At 36.2% G+C, this 17,164-nt stretch overlaps 1 protein-coding gene across 5 annotated transcripts in view; it reads left to right on the top strand.

The window, feature by feature from the left end:
* The first annotated feature begins 7,976 nt into the window (after window positions 1-7,976).
* Window positions 7,977-17,164, top strand: part of LOC115223265 (cytosolic purine 5'-nucleotidase) — a 59,541-nt gene continuing 50,353 nt past the window's right edge. The window contains exon 1 of one of the 5 annotated variants that reach the window (XM_036512314.1): window positions 7,977-8,094. The gene's annotated coding sequence lies outside the window, so the exon portion shown is untranslated. Of the gene's footprint in view, window positions 8,095-11,632; window positions 11,880-12,748; window positions 12,910-14,963; window positions 15,107-17,164 lie in introns of those variants that run through there. The other 4 variants (XM_036512311.1, XM_029793767.2, XM_029793769.2 and 1 more) reach the window with 4 other exon arrangements.

Raw genomic sequence — 17,164 nt, 5'->3', positions numbered from 1 at the left:
TATTATCTGTTTGGTAGATATCCGCTCGCATCGGCAAATAAATTACTCGCGAATTTCTATGAACAAGAAATTGCACTCTAGTTAGAATCATCGGTTCAGGGTCGCTTTGACTGATGAAACACATAATAAGGTCGAAACACTGCTGTGTCTCAAAGTCCCTTTACATAAGCGAATCACCTATGCTATGAACACACATTGTCTAAAGGGAGAAAACGTTCTCCGGTGACGAAAAACAACAATGATCATTCAGGTTCGAATCGGCCAGAATGTAGTGAGAATTGATACATAATTGTTTGGATTCCTGCTGTTCTGCGAGCTTCTCTTGAAATAATATACAGCATAATTTCCTCTTTTAACTATTTAGTATTCGAACCGACCAAATCAGACCCGAATATTCTCCTTGTTTTATGTTCAAACTCACCAGACCACTTTCACACCTTCCTTACAATGTTGTTCTTAAAATATACAACCACTTCATTGAAATCACAAAGCTACAAAACAATGTATGATTAATTCAAAACAACGTGAATAAACAAGTATTACATTTAACAAAGTAATCTGAATGATAAAAGTTTAGGACTTTAAGTTTTTGATTTGAAAGAGATCTGGCGACTATTCCTGAAATCGCTGGTTTTATGCCGAAATTTGAGACCATTATCAAAATACAATACCGGAATTTTTTTTATATTCTTCTTATATATGGTGATATTTTGCACAAATTTTCTTCTCACTTCATTATCAGAGTATTAACCGTATCATTGTTATTAGTAGCATATATTTATTGTAAATATAAACATGAACATCTTGCTTTATTTAATTTTATTATTTCAATTAATTATTTTTTAGTTTGAAAATCAATATTCTGTTCATTATTTTGTATGAATACCATGAGATTTGAAAAAAAAAAAAAAAGTAGAATCATAATTGTACTACCTCAAGTAAAATTAACTGATATTATTCCCAACATATTCCCAACAATTGCCGTCATATGATGGCTACACTCTCGTAACAGATTAAAGGTTAACGTTGTCATGGTTGAGGTCATAGAAAGGTTAGTGCCAAATCGGTGTCGTCCCAGGAAATATTGGTTCAGCGCTTCGGATTAAAGTGCAATTTTGATATCCAGTTACCCACACGCGCAAACACATGATGTATGGTTAAACAAGTTCGCTTCCCATTAAAGTAGTTACATGATATTTCAGACAAAAAGAATGAACTGCGAATGATAATGAGAGGCAGAGATGCTTCGGGGAAGCGCGCCAGTAGAGACGTCAAAACTGTAAGACATATTTTTTGTATTCTTCCATGTATTCAACCATTTGACAAAACTTCGTAGCAATTTGAAATATCGCCTTTTAAACAACTTCGCAGAAATCAACATAACTAGAAACTGAGATAACGTTGCATTTTCGTGGTATTATAAGAATTGGCAGAGAACTTCTAAATGCAGGTTATTCAGAAAATAACGGAGCATTGAACGATAATAACAGCGAATTAAATGAATTTGAACAGAGAATAACAACTCTTAATAGAATGCAAAGAGAAGCTTTTAATAAAATAAAACTAACTATTGTCAAAAGACAAATGAAATATCCTATTTTTCTTAGAAAGGGCGAGAAGATATGGAAAAACTTACCTGGGGAATTCTCTTTTATTTCTCTTTTACTTGTTTCAGTCATTTGACTGCGGCCATGCTGGAGCAACGCCTTTAGTCGAGCAAATCGACCTCAGGACTTATTCTTTGGAAACCTAGTACTTATTCTATTGGTCTCTTTTGCCGAACCGCTAAGTTACGGGGACGTAAACACACCGTTCATTCCAAGCACTGCGGTAAACAGCGGGAGTGAGCTAGAACGTTAAAACTTAGTGCGCATGCACAGCAGAGGTCAAGGTCAACTTGTGCCTCTGCGTGCTTTAGCTTCGTTACTATGGCAACAGTCCGGATACTTATTGATCAGAAGGACACACGAAGGACTTCTTTCAGTTTCCGGCTACCAAATCCACTCCAGTCTTTTGTGGACCCAGGGCTAGAGTTAAGACAGTAATCAACTGATTTGAATAAGTCTTACAAGTCACTTATGTAAAGTGATGATTTATTCGTAAACTAGCAGTATCGCCCGGCGTTGCTCGGATTTGTAAGGGAAATAACTATATAAGCATTTTTACAGAGTTACTTCCCTTATATAACCCGAGCAAAAATCATTAAAAATGCGGAAAAATGATGGTAAGTTTTTTTTTAATCGTAGACTCATCGTAGACGCGCGCTAATACCCAGAAGGGCTCGATATGAATCACGACTATAAGATACCCGCTTTTGGTTGAACTGCACCGCAAAATGTGGGAGTAGTTAGGAATCTAAATCGGAGGAGACAGAGTCTCACACACACAACTTCAATTTATATATAATGATTGGTCGAAGAATCTAGCAAGTGGTGTGTATATGCTCTTTTCTGTTTTGTAGTGGAGGGCGTTGATTACGTGGATTCAGCAAATTCGCCTACTTTATTGTTTTTTCTGAAAGCTTTCAAATAAATACTCGGATTTTGTTTACTTTTCTTGCTTGTAATTAAAGTCATATTTTCAATGTTATCAGCTTCATAATTTAATACTATAGCTATTGGTTGCTTGGTGTTGATAAAATGAAAGCATATTTATTTGGCTATGTGAATAACAACTGAAGCAAAAGCCACGAACATTTAACTGAAATGTTTATGGCTGGATATAAAGATATTTATTAGTGGCTATTTACAATCAATAAGATTAATACTTACTGAGTGGAAGAGAGACAAAAACTGCGCCGTGTCAGTAAAAGTTTCTTATGAGACATTGTGTGAATGTTCAGAATAGGTCTGTCTGAGAACCCGGAGATGTCTGAGCAAATGTCTTGAACCGTCAGCGTGACAAGACTGGAGACGAATGTCGCTCAGCCGCCTTCAACATTCTGCGACTAAAAGGTGCCAAAATGGTCTTTGGTATGATACAAGAACATTCTAGAAAACAACATCACGCCACAGCTTCAGACTGATTGGCTGTTTTATAGACCGATCACGTGAAACTGCGGCGGTTCGCCCAGGGTGTCTGACCGGTTATCTAATGGATGAGGTTTGAATCACCGCTACAACACCATATTTTAATGATGTTGTAAAATGAAAACTAATACTTTAATAATAATCCTTATCTATAATAACGAACAATTTTCGAAGAATTTACTTCATCGCTTCGGTAATTCAGGAAAGCCAAGCTATTTTTGAACCTTACCTAATATTTTCAGGTTTCATTTTTAATTACGCTGTTTTCAAGTCAAAGATTATCCTGAAAGAAAAATATAGCAATTGCTAATATCTTATTCCCAACTGGAAGGATTGGAATGGAAAATTGGAAACGGTTTGTTGTTGCTTTGGCACCTTAGACTTGGCTTTGAAACAACTTGCTCCTACGCCAAATAAAGAACTAAGAACGTCTCTAGCCATAATTAACAGAGCTGATAAAACGAGATATTTAGTAATTATTGAACAAAACCAGACTTTCGGAAGATTAAAGGAAAATAAAGAATAAAGAAAAAATTTGAAGGAGAAGCGGAAAAAACTTAAATGCAAGAAAAATTTTGGCATTTATTCGCTTACCGTTTTTTCATAAAATTTTTTTTTTAATTAGTTTTCGGATACTCTTTACTCTTTTACTTGTTTCAGTCATTTGACTGCGGCCATGCTGGAGCACCGCCTTTAGTCGAGCAAATCGTCCCCGGGACTTATTCTTTGTAAGCCCAGTACTTATTCTATCGGTCTCTTTTACCGAACCGCTAAGTGACGGGGACGTAAACACACCAGCATCGGTTGTCAAGCAATGCTAGGGGGACAAACACAGACACACAAACACATACACACACATATATATATATATATACATATATACGACAGGCTTCTTTCAGTTTCCGTCTACCAAATCCACTCACAAGGCATTGGTCGGCCTGGGGCTATAGCAGAAGACACTTGTCCAAGATGCCACGCAGTGGGACTGAACCCGGAACCATGTGGTTGGTTAGCAAGCTACTTACTCCACAGCCACTCCTGCGCCTATTTTCTTTTAAACAAAATTCAAAATTTACAGAAAAAAAGAGAAAAGAAAAGAAAAGAAATAACGAACCAAAACTTTGTATTTTTTGTAATTAGGATTAAAGGATTTACAGCTGTTATGCATTTCTTAACGGGCTTCGAATCTTCCTAAACACTCAGATACGAAATCTGTAATAAATAAATAAATAAAAGAAATTATCAATCATAAAAAAAATTTCTTATCAATTTTTTTTTTCTTTTTAAATCAGAAACTGTTTCTGATAAAAGATTCGGAGATTTACAGCTGCAATAGAGTTGAGTGTGCGCGTGGGGGTACACACATACACACACACACACTCACTCAGTCACTCACACACACATGTATATATTTCTTTATTACCCACAAGGGGCTAAACACAGAGGGGACAAACAAGGACAGACAAACGGATTAAGTCGATTACATCGACCCCAGTGCGTAACTGGTACTTAATTTATCGACCCCGAAAGGATGAAAGGCAAAGTCGACCTCGGCGGAATTACGGCTACGCATTTCGCCCGGCGCGCTAACGATTCTGCTATACATACTGTAGTCACCGCAGAGCGTCAAATTGGTGGCGGAACTTGAAGCAATTCAGGGCCACCACACAAGACTGATCTCGGTGAAACAGACGAGTTACTTAGCCAGAGGCTAAAACATAAGGCGGCGATCTGGCAGAGACGTTAGCACGCCGGCCGAAATGCGTAGCCGTATGTCGCCTGCCGTTACGTTCTGAGTTCAAATTCCGCCGAGGTCGACTTTGCCTTTCATCCTTTCGGAGTCGATTAAATAAGTACCAGTTACGCACTGGGTCGATATAATTGACTTAATCCGTCTGTCTGCCCTTGTTTGTCCTCTCTGTGTTTAGCCTCTTGGTGGGTAGTAAAGAAATAGGTATTTCGTCTGCTGCTACGTTCTGAGTTCAAATTCCGTCGAGGTCGACTTTGCCTTTCACCCTTTCGGGGTCGATTAAATTAGTAACAGTTACGCACTGGGGTCGATATAATCGACTTAATCCCCTTGTCCGTCCTTGTTTGTCCCCTCTATGTTGAGAGAGAGAGAGAGAGAGAGAACATCATTGGCCACGACTGCTAAGCATTTCGCCCGGCGTGCCAACGTTTCTGCCAGCTCTCGCCACCTCGACTGTCTGACTTCTGGCTTTTAGAAAACCCTGCAGCCACTCTCCCAGTTTCTTTGGTGATACAAGATCACGCAGTTCGTGACATATCATCACATAATCAACTTTGTCAAAGACCTTATGTATATAAATATACTTTGCTAAAATCTTGTGGAGGCGCAATGGCCTAGTGGTTAGGGCAGCGGACTTGCGGTCGGAGGATCGCGGTTTCGATTCCCAGACCGGGCGTTGTGTGTGTTTATTGAGCGAAAAAAAACACCTAAAAGCTCCACGAGGCTCCGGCGGGATGTGGTGATCCCTGCTGTACTCTTTCACCACTCTAAAGGCGGTGAAATGACTGAAACTAGTACAAAAAAAAAAAAAAAAAAACCTCGAATTTAAAAAAAACAAAAAAAACTACGCAATTTCAATTTATTTATTTATTTTATTTCGTTTGTGAAAATCTAAGATACTGTTTCACTGTTAAAGAAGAAAATATAAACACAAAGAAAACAAAATATATAACTATTGGCTCCAGTCATGAACAAGATATTGAGATACACGGAAGGACTACATCCGCAAATTACCTAATCTTAATCTGTTCTGATTAAAGTTATTTATATATATATAAATTAGAAAACAACCACCTTTCATCAATTCGAAATGAAAAATTAAATTATACCATCTAGAAAATTACATATAATAAAAATATTAAATATAAGATAAAAAAACAATATACCGTTAATTAAGTAATGTGCAAAATAATAAATAAAACGTGTTGCACGTTACTTAATCATCGGTATATTATTGTTATTTTATATTGAATATTTCTATTATATGTGATTTTTCTAGATGGTGTCATTTAATTTTTCATTTCGAATTGATAAAAGGTGGATTTTTTCTCATTTATATATATATTATATTTTATGAAATTTGATTTAGTATTTCTAAATTGAATTTTCCCTGTAAGTTTGGAATAATATTCCCTATTATAATTATTATTACTATTACTATTATTGTTGTTGTTGTTATTATTATTATGATATATATATATATATATATATATATATATATATTATATATATATATATATATATATATATATATATATATATATATATATATATGCAAAAGTTTTAATACTTTTTTGATTATTTTTGCAATTTCTGAATCTGACATGAATATATATATATATAATATATATATATATATATATATATATATATATGCAAAAGTTTTAATACTTTTTTGATTATTTTTGCAATTTCTGAATCTGACATGAATATATATATATATATATATATATATATTATGGTAAAATTTTATAAACGATGTGAATTTTAAAAACTATGCTAAAGCGAATGAATAATCTATGCAAAAACGAATAAATAAATAAATAAATAATGGATTCTATGTTGAAAGATATTTTCAGAAAGAATGAAAAGAAGAAAACTGAAGAATCAGCAGAAATTTGAAGAACGAAAAGGAAAAAAAAAAAAAAAATTGAAAGAGCGTAGAAAGACAACGACGAAAGAAATCAATTAGAGGCTGAATGAAATTGGAAGCGTTGGGAAGGAACCGAAGAAAATGGTAAAAGAGCAAGAATAAAGACAGAGAGGAAATCTTTATATATAAAAGTGAAATTGTGTGCTGTCTGTCTCCTACGATTTAGATTCCTAACTACTCCCACATTTTGCGGTGCAGTTTAACCAAAACCGGGTATCTTATAGTCGTCATTCATATCGAGCCCTTCTGGCTATTAGCGCACGTCTACGATGAGTCTACGATTTAAAAAAAAATTTACCATAATTTTTTTCGTGTGTCGATGGCGGCGGAGTTGGCGTCCATGGTTACACCTGCACCTGTGTTGCTTCTCCCCCTTCTTCCCTCCCTCGTGAAGCTGTGGGGAAGGGAGTGTAAGGAAATCAACGTCGTAAAGCGTTGTCAAGGAGACGAGCGTTCTTTTAGAACAACGACTTCATGGCTTGAAGACACCAAAACAGAAATGGCTAAGAAAGCCCGAATTGGCATCTATAAGGGAAGTAACTCTCTAAAAATGCTTATATAGTTATTTCCCTTACAAACCCGAGCAACGCCGGGCGATACTGCTAGTCTTTATATATAAAAGAGAAGTTGTGTGTCTGTCTCCTACGATTTAGATTCCTAACTACTCCCACATTTTGCGGTGCAGTTTAACCAAAACCGGGTATCTTATAGTCGTGATTCATATCGACCCCTTCTGGGTATTAGCGCATGTCTACAATGAGTCTACGATTTAAAAAAAAATTTACCATCATTTTTTCCATTTTAATGCATTTTTTCGCTATTATATAAGGGAAGTAACTCTCTAATTATGTCTACGATGAGTCAACGATTTAAAAAAAAAAATTACCATAATTTTTTCCCCATTTTTAATGCATTTTTTTGCTATGTTTTGGCTATAACTCTCCAAAAATGCTTATATAGTTATTTCCCTTACAAATCCGAGCAACGCCAGGCGACGCTGCTAGTAAATAAATAAAAGACAAGAGAGGATTGTTTAAGTGAAGAATATAAGAAGTAGAGTTGCAAAGACGCCGCCGCCGCCGCTGCCGACATCATCATCATCAATACTATCGCTGCCACCACCACCACCACCACCACCACCATCACCACCACCACCACCATCATCATCATCATTATCACCACCACCATCATCATCATCATCAATAACAATAACGTTTACTATGCTGAAATTAAGGATCAGAAGGAACCATTCCGCAGATGCACCGGTTTGGATAAAATCACTTAACATGGCAAGTGGTGGTATTTCGAGCCTATGACCAGCTCCAACAGAGCATGTCTCCGATCAAAGACAATCCATCTGTGACCATCCTGGCTTTTTAGAAGTAGGTCTAGAACTACACTATCTGATGTGTCTTTGTTTTTTTCCCCCCCACAAGATGATACCCTGTGTAATTTTAAAAACATTTGACTGCTATTTCTGACATTTCGAGCGACCATGTATGGAGTTGTTTAACCTCAAGTAAGACCCGAGTGATTCAGGATCAAATAAGTTCCGGTCATGACCATCCAGTCTTTTTAACAACTTACATTATTTAACGTATCCTTTATTTTCAAAGACGGTAGGATATGATTTGAATGAGATTTGACTACTATTTCTAGCAGGTTGAATTGTTTAGTGAAATAGTAGTGATGGTGATGGTGATGGTGGAGGTGGTGATGGTGGTAGTGGAGGTGGCGCAGAGTAAACTTGTTATTGTTTAGCCCCAGGTCAGCCGTAATGAGAAGACTTCTGACCAAAGACAGCATACCTACACAAGTGTGCTCCATCGCCTTTGTTTCTTCATACAGGTGAAATAGCCATTTATTTGCTGCCCACAAGAGGCGACACACAGAGGGGACAAAGAAACGGATTAAGTTGATTACATCGACCCCAGTGCGTAACTGGTACTTATTAAATCCTTACCCTAACCCTCCCTCAAAATCCAGGCCTTGTACTTATAGTAGATAAGAATACTGTTGTTGGTGGTGGTGGTGATCGTGGTGGTTGTGTTGGTGGTAGTAACGGTGCCAGCTGTTGTGGTTGTTCACACTTTTGTTTTCTATCTAGCCCAGCCTTAATCGATCAGATATAAGGGGTCCGGATCGAAGTAAATTTCGTAATAATAAAAAAATCGAGGTACGAAACTTTCAGTTGCTGATTGTATTTGTAACTAAAGTTGGAAATGTGTGTGTGTGTGTGTGTGCATTGGGTAACGATTTGCAAAATCCGATGTTTAAAACAAGCAATTCCAAAATAACTTCCAAACTTCCACAAATTAGATCATTTCCGACTCTATTCTACAAGATTACATGTAATGTTTCAGTTGATTAGAGTCGGAAATTACCTAATATACCAACATTTGTATCTTCTGTGTTAAGAATCAGAGATTTACATTTCTGAAAAGCAACAGGGGTGCATTAACTGTCACTCCAAACATTTTTTCCAGTTTTTACTTAGTTTTGAATGTTTTAAATATCTGATCTTATTTTTCAAAACTATTCGAAACTTTTAAAAACAAATCCGATGATATTTACGTAAAAGAGAGATAAGGTTAAAAATTCTGTCCCATTATTTATTATTATTATTATTATTATTATTATTATTATTATTATTATAAAAGAATTAATTATTATTATTATTATTGAGTGAGAGAGCAGGGCATGCCATCAAAGTGAGACTGGAGTAAAATATACGAAGCCCAGTATACCCATCATGACTACCCGTCTGATAAGGGTACACCAGGCACATGCATCACAACCAAATGTGCGTGACATGGTGATCTCATATCGAGATAAACCGTGCATGACCTTGCAGATGGGGCCCAGTTAGAATTTTCTTCAGGTCGAGTCGTCCACCCCGCTCAAAAGGTCCCTGAATAAGGGTTGCTTAAGGATGTTGAACGAACCACCCATGTTTCCAGAGGTGAATTATCCAAAACCCCAAAAATTCCTCTCAACACATGGCTATGATGCTTCCCCACTACTTCTGCTCGTGATCAGAGATGCACATATCGTCAGCCACTAAGGGACATGCTCAACTGGTTAAGGTCAAACAACTGACAAGCAAATCTGTGGTATTGAGCAGAATATTTGCTGTAGCACATGTATGTATGTATGTATGTATGTATGTATGTATGTATGTATGTATGTATGTATGTTTGTATGTATGTATGTATTTATGTATGTATGTATGTATGTGTGTGTGTGTGTATGTATGTTGTATGTATGTTTGTATGTATGTATGTATGTATGTATGTATGTGTGTGTGTATGTATGTATGTATGTATTTATTTATGTATGTATGTATGTATGTTTGTATGTATGTATGTATGTATGTATGTATGTATGTATGTATGTTTGTATGTATGTGTGTGTGTGTGTCTGTGTTTGGCTCCCCAACTTCGCTTGACAACCGATGCTGGTGTGTTTACGTCCCCGTAACTTAACGGTTCGGCAAAAAGAGACCGATAGAATAAGTACTATGCTTACAAAGAATATGTCCTGGGGTCGATTTACTGGACTAAAGGCGATGCTCCAGCATGGCCGCAGTCAAATGACTGAAACAAATAAAATAAAAGAATACTCGTGCTTCGAGTTCTGCTTTCCTGTTTAAAGTTGAAAGTGGCTCAAATTTAATAAACAAATAAATTAATTAATTAATTAAATGACTAAAGAGTTGTGATCCCGAAAAATCGATCAATCCACGATTTGTAGCCCAATCTTGCAACTCTGGACCAAGAAGAATAGAGGAAACGTTCCATCCGCGACCATCCCGTCTATTTTTCAGTCTGATCATACATACTGTTATCCAATGTCTTCGTATTAAAACGTTAAAGCGGTGATTTGAGGGAGATTTGACTGTTATTTCTTATAGCAAAGTCGGATAAGTACGTGGAAACTCTATCCATAGTGGAGTGGTTGTTGTTGTTGTGAGCTCCGATCCGGCAATGTTGTATAATCAGAGGCGCTCCAACTGTGACTATCCTGTCTGTTTTCATATACACAAAATTAAGGACTGTGTTATTGAACAAGTGCTTTTTTAAAGACGGTAAAGAGTGATTTTGAGGGAGATTTGGCTGTTATTTCTTATAGCAAGTCGGTTAAGTACGTGGAAACACCATCCTTAGTGGAGTGGTTGTTGTTGTTGTTGTTGTGAGCTCCGATCCGGCAATGTTGTATAATCAGAGGCGTTCCAACTGTGACTATCCTGTCTGTTTTCATATACACAAAATTAAGGACTGTGTTATTGAACAAGTGCTTTTTTAAAGACGGTAAAGAGTGATTTTGAGGGAGATTTGGTGGCTATTTCGAGTAAACAACATGAGATTCTTCAGTGGTGATGGTGATGGTGGTGGTGGTAGCACCAGAGGCAGTGATACGTACATTCGCAGACTATAAATAGTGGAATGGTAAAAAGCCGAAGGAAAATATAGTAGCAGTTGGCGAATAGGAATTATTATTTTATCTGTTTTTAAATTATTATTTTTTTTTACCAAAACAGCAAAAGAACTAACAACAACAACAACAACCACAACCACAACAATAACAAGTTTAAGAACGGTTATGACTAAGAAATATAGTTTGTGGCGAGGTGGTGGTGGTGGTGGGGGGGGGGGTACCGAGGGAAGAAGAATAATAAAAGAGAGGCAGTCGGACATGAAGAGAGAAAGAGAAAGTGAACAGCAGAGAGAGAGAGGGTTCAGAAGCGGTGGGAGAAATGTATACACTTCGTCTAACCCCCACCCCCCACCTTTTCTCCCATAAACACACGTAATTATACACACACATATCTATCTATTTGTCTATCTGTTTCTCTGTCTCTCTCTCTCTCTCTCTCTATATATATATATATATATATACATACATACGTGTATGCATGTATATAAGAGAGTGAGAGAGTGGGAAATGTAGACACATCACCAAGAGATTGTGAACACAGACAGACTGTAGAGAAATTCTCTGACTCAGGAATTTTTTTTTCGTTGGATAAAAAACAGACGATTAAACACTCCAACTAGTTTCATTTTCGGACCATTTTTGCCAAACTCCTGAAACGTCATTAGAACACAAGAAAAGTTTAAAGTTTCAGGCTGGAAACAAAGAAACCACTGACAGAATATATATACAGGTATATGTATATAATTATAGTTAATTAGAGAGATAAGATACTCGTCACCCACATCTACCGGTGGTTGTTGTATAGATTTTACATATATATATATATATATATATATATATATATATATAATATATATATATATTAAGGTATGTAGAAAAATACAACATGGACAAGAACGTATAACTCTTAGAAGACGATACAATAAGAAGATATATATATATATATGCGTTGTATATACGTGGTGTATATATATAGATATTTGTGAGTGTCTATGTATTATACTAGTGTCTTGTTTTTCTGACGGGTTTTACGTTACCGGTTCAGCATATCGTGTAAAAAAAACCAACTGTTTTGCAATTATACAATAATACCGTGAAAAATCACACCTGAGATATACAATAGACGTCTACACAGTGGTGTACACAAATACACACACAGATAGATATATATATATATATATATAGATAGATAGATAGATAAATAGATAGATAGATAGATAGATAGACAGATAGATAGATAGATAGATAGATAGATAGATAGATAGATAGATAGATAGATAGATAGATAGATAGATAGATAGATAGATAGACAGACAGATAGATAGACGAGGGGGCTAACAGAAAGATAAGAAGATAAGAGAATAGACACCTGAAAAACCATATATATATATAGATAGATAGATAGATTGATTGATAGATAAATACACACACACACACACATATATATATATATATATATATATATATATATATATATATATAATATATATATATATATATATAGATAGATAGATAGATAGATAGATAGATAGATAGATTGATATATATATATATATAGACATACATAAATAAAGGTTATAGCGATATAGAAGTATATATAGACAATCAGATAATCAAAGAAAGACAGAGCGTGTGTTTGTATGTGAGTGACGGTGCGTTTTAATCTTGGTTCTGAGATAGGAAGAAATTAAACAATTATAAAGTGAATTTTTGTCAAAAGAAACAAATTTTTTTTTATCCGGGAAAAAAAAATTAATCAGGTATGGAAATTTTATTTTATTAATCAAATCTTCAAACGAAATCTTTTTTTGCAATTCTTACGCTAGTTTAATTATAACCAGCTTGCTAACACAAAAAAAAACGAAAGGTTCTAATCTAAATGTTGACATTTTCTATTAATTTTCTGTTATTTTTATCGGGGAAAGCAATGAAATATAAACATGAATGATTGCTTTTCCTTGTGGCATTTGTAATATATGAGAGAAGGGAAATATTTTTTGTCTACACGGATTCGAAACCAATTCGACACCTTGCATCTTTCGCTTTACAAGCACTCACCATATTTTATTTGATAAGACATGGGAACCACAACGTGGCTGTCAGCCTGCTGGAAACAGCTGCTAAATCTCCCACAACTCGCACTCCACCACCTTAAAAAAAGATTACATTAGATAATGTAGGCGCTGATATGTGGGTGTGGGGTAGGGTAGGATAGAACAAAAACAGAATTGGGTGGTCATGGCTGGAATATCTAAATATATAGGACGGCTTGTGGCTAAACATATACAACAGCGACTATATAGTTACTGGGAGTCCCTATGTGGTGACGCGACCTGCTGGAAATAGCTGTCAAATCTCCGCTTTAAAAAAAAAGGGGGTATTGAATAATATGCTCCTTACTTTGATCAAAAGCTCAGCTCTATCGTGGCCTAATTAAGAGGAAAATAACAGTAAAATGAATGTAAATTAAAAAAAAAAGGGCGACATTTCTTTGTTTATAGACTAATATTTTTCTATTTACTTTACACACATAGGTATAAACATACGTATATATCATGTACATAACTCATATACATGTATGTGTATGTAATATATATATATATACACGCATACATATGTGTGTGGGTAGGTGTCATTGCCATTTACCACACGTACACACACATTTCTACTGAAATCGTGTAATCCAACACTGATTCACTGAAGAATTCTTCATTCGGTTTATAATTCCAAACTGAAAGTAGAAATAAATATTGACACAGTTTGTCAATGTCTTGTTCTGGGTGTCATGGCAAATAGGGAGCCCAACCCAGATGTATTTGTTTAGATTTTTCACACATACACACAAAACAAGAAAAAAAGCAGTGTGGCAATCTTTCGTCTCTAGTAGACCTTTCCGTCGATTTCCGTAAAAATTTTTTTTTTTTCACATATGGGCTTGCGGGAACTTTTGAAGTAATGAGAGCGAAAGAGACTAAGAGAAAGCGATTGTATGACGAGGGAAGTTCTTTTGAAGTTACCGTGCATGGGAAGCATTGATGTACATGTGTGTGTTTGATGGAGTGTGGGAGACAGACAGTATGTTGTGTAAGTGAAGTGCTTCTGTTAGTGTGTGTGAAGAGACAGAGTAATGTGTGAAAGAAAGAGATAACTGAAATTTTTTACTCGGTGTATGTGTATATGTATGTATATTACTTCAAAAGTTCCCGCAAGCCCATATGTAAAAAAAAAATATATTTTTTTACGGAAATCGACGGAAAGGTCTACCAGAGACGAAAGATCGCCAGCAGTGTTTTCAAACTTTCCTCGGTATTTTTTTTTGTGTGTGTATGTGTGATGTGATCATTCCTTTTTTTTTTAATGCAAAAATTGCGATTCTAGAAAAAGAAAAAAAGAACAAAAGAAGAAATCTAGTATTGGAATCCATCATCTTCTATGTATAAAACAAAAGCAAGCCTCTACGTTGTGACTCAATTTACTAGAAATAACCATTCCTTGTTCACGTAAGAGGCTAATGTAATTACGGACTGTTTACTGGATCCAATTTAAATAACGAGAAACTTATACCGGGTGCTCTGGGTGCTTACTTTATTGTACCCGGTTACACATTGGGTATCTGTTACTCGACACTCCAGTTATTTTTTTTGCCTTTCTGTTTTTCTTTAATTCAATAATTTCATATTGTAAAGCAGACAAACGTTTATTTTCTGGCCTGGGAATGAAAGAGTGCCGATCGTTTTTCCTAAAATCACACCCAACCCTAGTCTTCGATACACTGTATTTGAAAAGACGAGGTCTGTTTGATCAGAACTGATTTGAAACCAAACAAACAACACATGAATGAGATCCCCAATTTGGTAGCTTGAATTGCTGGAAATAGCAGCCAGATCTGCTTGAATTTACCCCTATCGTACTAAAAGAGAGGAAAGACACATCGGATCTTACTGTGCCATTCAGTCTGTGAGTCTGGAGTTAATTAATATCACTAAAAACTAATTAAGTTATAATAATAATAATAAACATTGTGTACAGTGCTCAGGTGCACTACAACATTCATCTTTCGAAAAATTAACGATTGTATTTTTACTTTTGACAAAATCGCGAAGGGCTCCATCAAATAAATGTTTTTACTGTATAATTTTAGTTTCATCTCATTGTGTTCTGGGTTCAAATCGTGACAGATTCGAGTACTAACCGAATACTGGATCGATTGAAACCTGTGGGTTTGAGTCGTTAATGTTTAAAACATCATTATGTTGCTATCTGGCTCCGTGTCGAGAAGACCTATGGGCCACCCTGTTCGTGTTTTGGGGGCGATATCTCGGGCAATGTTTATAAAACTTTCATTTCATTACAAAAAATGATGGGAAGTGATTTTAGCGAGAAAAAGCTGCTATTTCTAGCTAGTCGAGCAACCAATTAGGGACTCCTGCTCTTCGTTTTTCGTCCTTTGTCATTTAATTCGAATTAAACGGAAGTACAGGGATCATTATCAATCGACAGGGACCCTACCTTACTAACTTGTGACCCTGTACCATTTATAAGAAACTATTAATGTTGTCATTTTGCCTTCTTTGGAAGAATTAGATCAACATACGATGAGACAAATACGAACATTGCTTCTTCCTCGCCGTTCTAAAATTTATCAGATGTTTGAATTCTTTGTATTTCGGTGAAGGACAGCGATAATTTTCTTGAAACTGTTTACACACACACACATACAACCACACACACACAACCGCACACACACTCACTCACACACATACATACACACACAACCGCGCACACACACAACCGCGCGCACACACACACACACACGCAACCACACACACACACACAACCACACACACACACAACCACACGCACACACACACACACGTATATACGAACAAGAAGACAAGGAAAAAGTTGTAACGTCGCCAGCAAGATTCGAACACCGTGTCTGCTGTAAACTGTATGGGTGTTGTTTAGCCCCAGATCGGTTAGTCCCAGATCGGGTATTCTAACTGTGATCATATCATTCCATGTAAGTTTATCTGGAAACTATAATAATATAATAATATCCATAACGACTTATCTTTTAAAACACGATATAGTTTGTAAACCGAAGTTTGGCTGCTATTTCTAGCACGTCGAGAGATCACATAGAGGCAACGCATCCTTTACATGGTGCTTGGAAGAATTTGCATTAATTGCAGTAAAAATCCAGGGCCTGGGATATTTTCCGTTAAGAATTTCAAGAGGTTTGAATAGAACTAAAATTACTCCCAAACATTTTGTAGTGATTTTCCTGCATCTTAATCCACAAAATACTCATTTTTCCTAGTTTTGCTTTCTTGAAATCCGCCTTCCACCATATTTCTTTCTTTCTCTCCTATTATATTCGTCTCTTCACAAACTCTCACTTTATTCTCTCTCTTTCTCTCTCTCTCTCTCTCCTCTATACCATCGCTTTATCACTTTATCCTCTCTCTCTCTCTCTCACTTTATTTCTTCATTCTTTCACCTCATTCTCCTCTTCTATCTCACCTTCTCCATTATCTTGTCTATCCCTTTCTTTACTATTTCACTCTTACTCTATCTACACACTCTCCCACTTTACTCTTACTCTATCTACACACTCTCCGACTTTACTCTTACTCTATCCACACACTCTCCCACTTTACTCTTACTCTATCTACACACTCTCCCACTTTACTCTTACTCTATCTACACACTCTCCCACTTTACTCTTACTCTATCTACACACTCTCCCACTTTACTCTTACTCTATCTACACACTCTCCGACTTCACTCTTACTCTATCCACACACTCTCCGACTTTACTCTTACTCTATCTACACCCTCTCGCACTTTAACCTTACTCTTTTTCTCACCTCCCTCTTTCTCTTTCTTACCTCCCTTATTCACTCTATCTCTTACCTTCCCTCTTCTATTAACACTCTGCTCTCTCTCTCTCTCTCTTCTTTGTTCTGAAAAACCTCCGACTCTCCTCAAGCTTCTCCTCCCTCCTCGTCT

The sequence above is a fragment of the Octopus sinensis genome, linkage group LG22 (assembly GCF_006345805.1).
Source record: "Octopus sinensis linkage group LG22, ASM634580v1, whole genome shotgun sequence".
Lineage (NCBI taxonomy): Eukaryota > Metazoa > Mollusca > Cephalopoda > Octopoda > Octopodidae > Octopus > Octopus sinensis.
The sequence above is the reverse complement of the archived record's forward strand: the minus strand, read 5'-3'. Positions and strand labels throughout refer to the sequence as shown.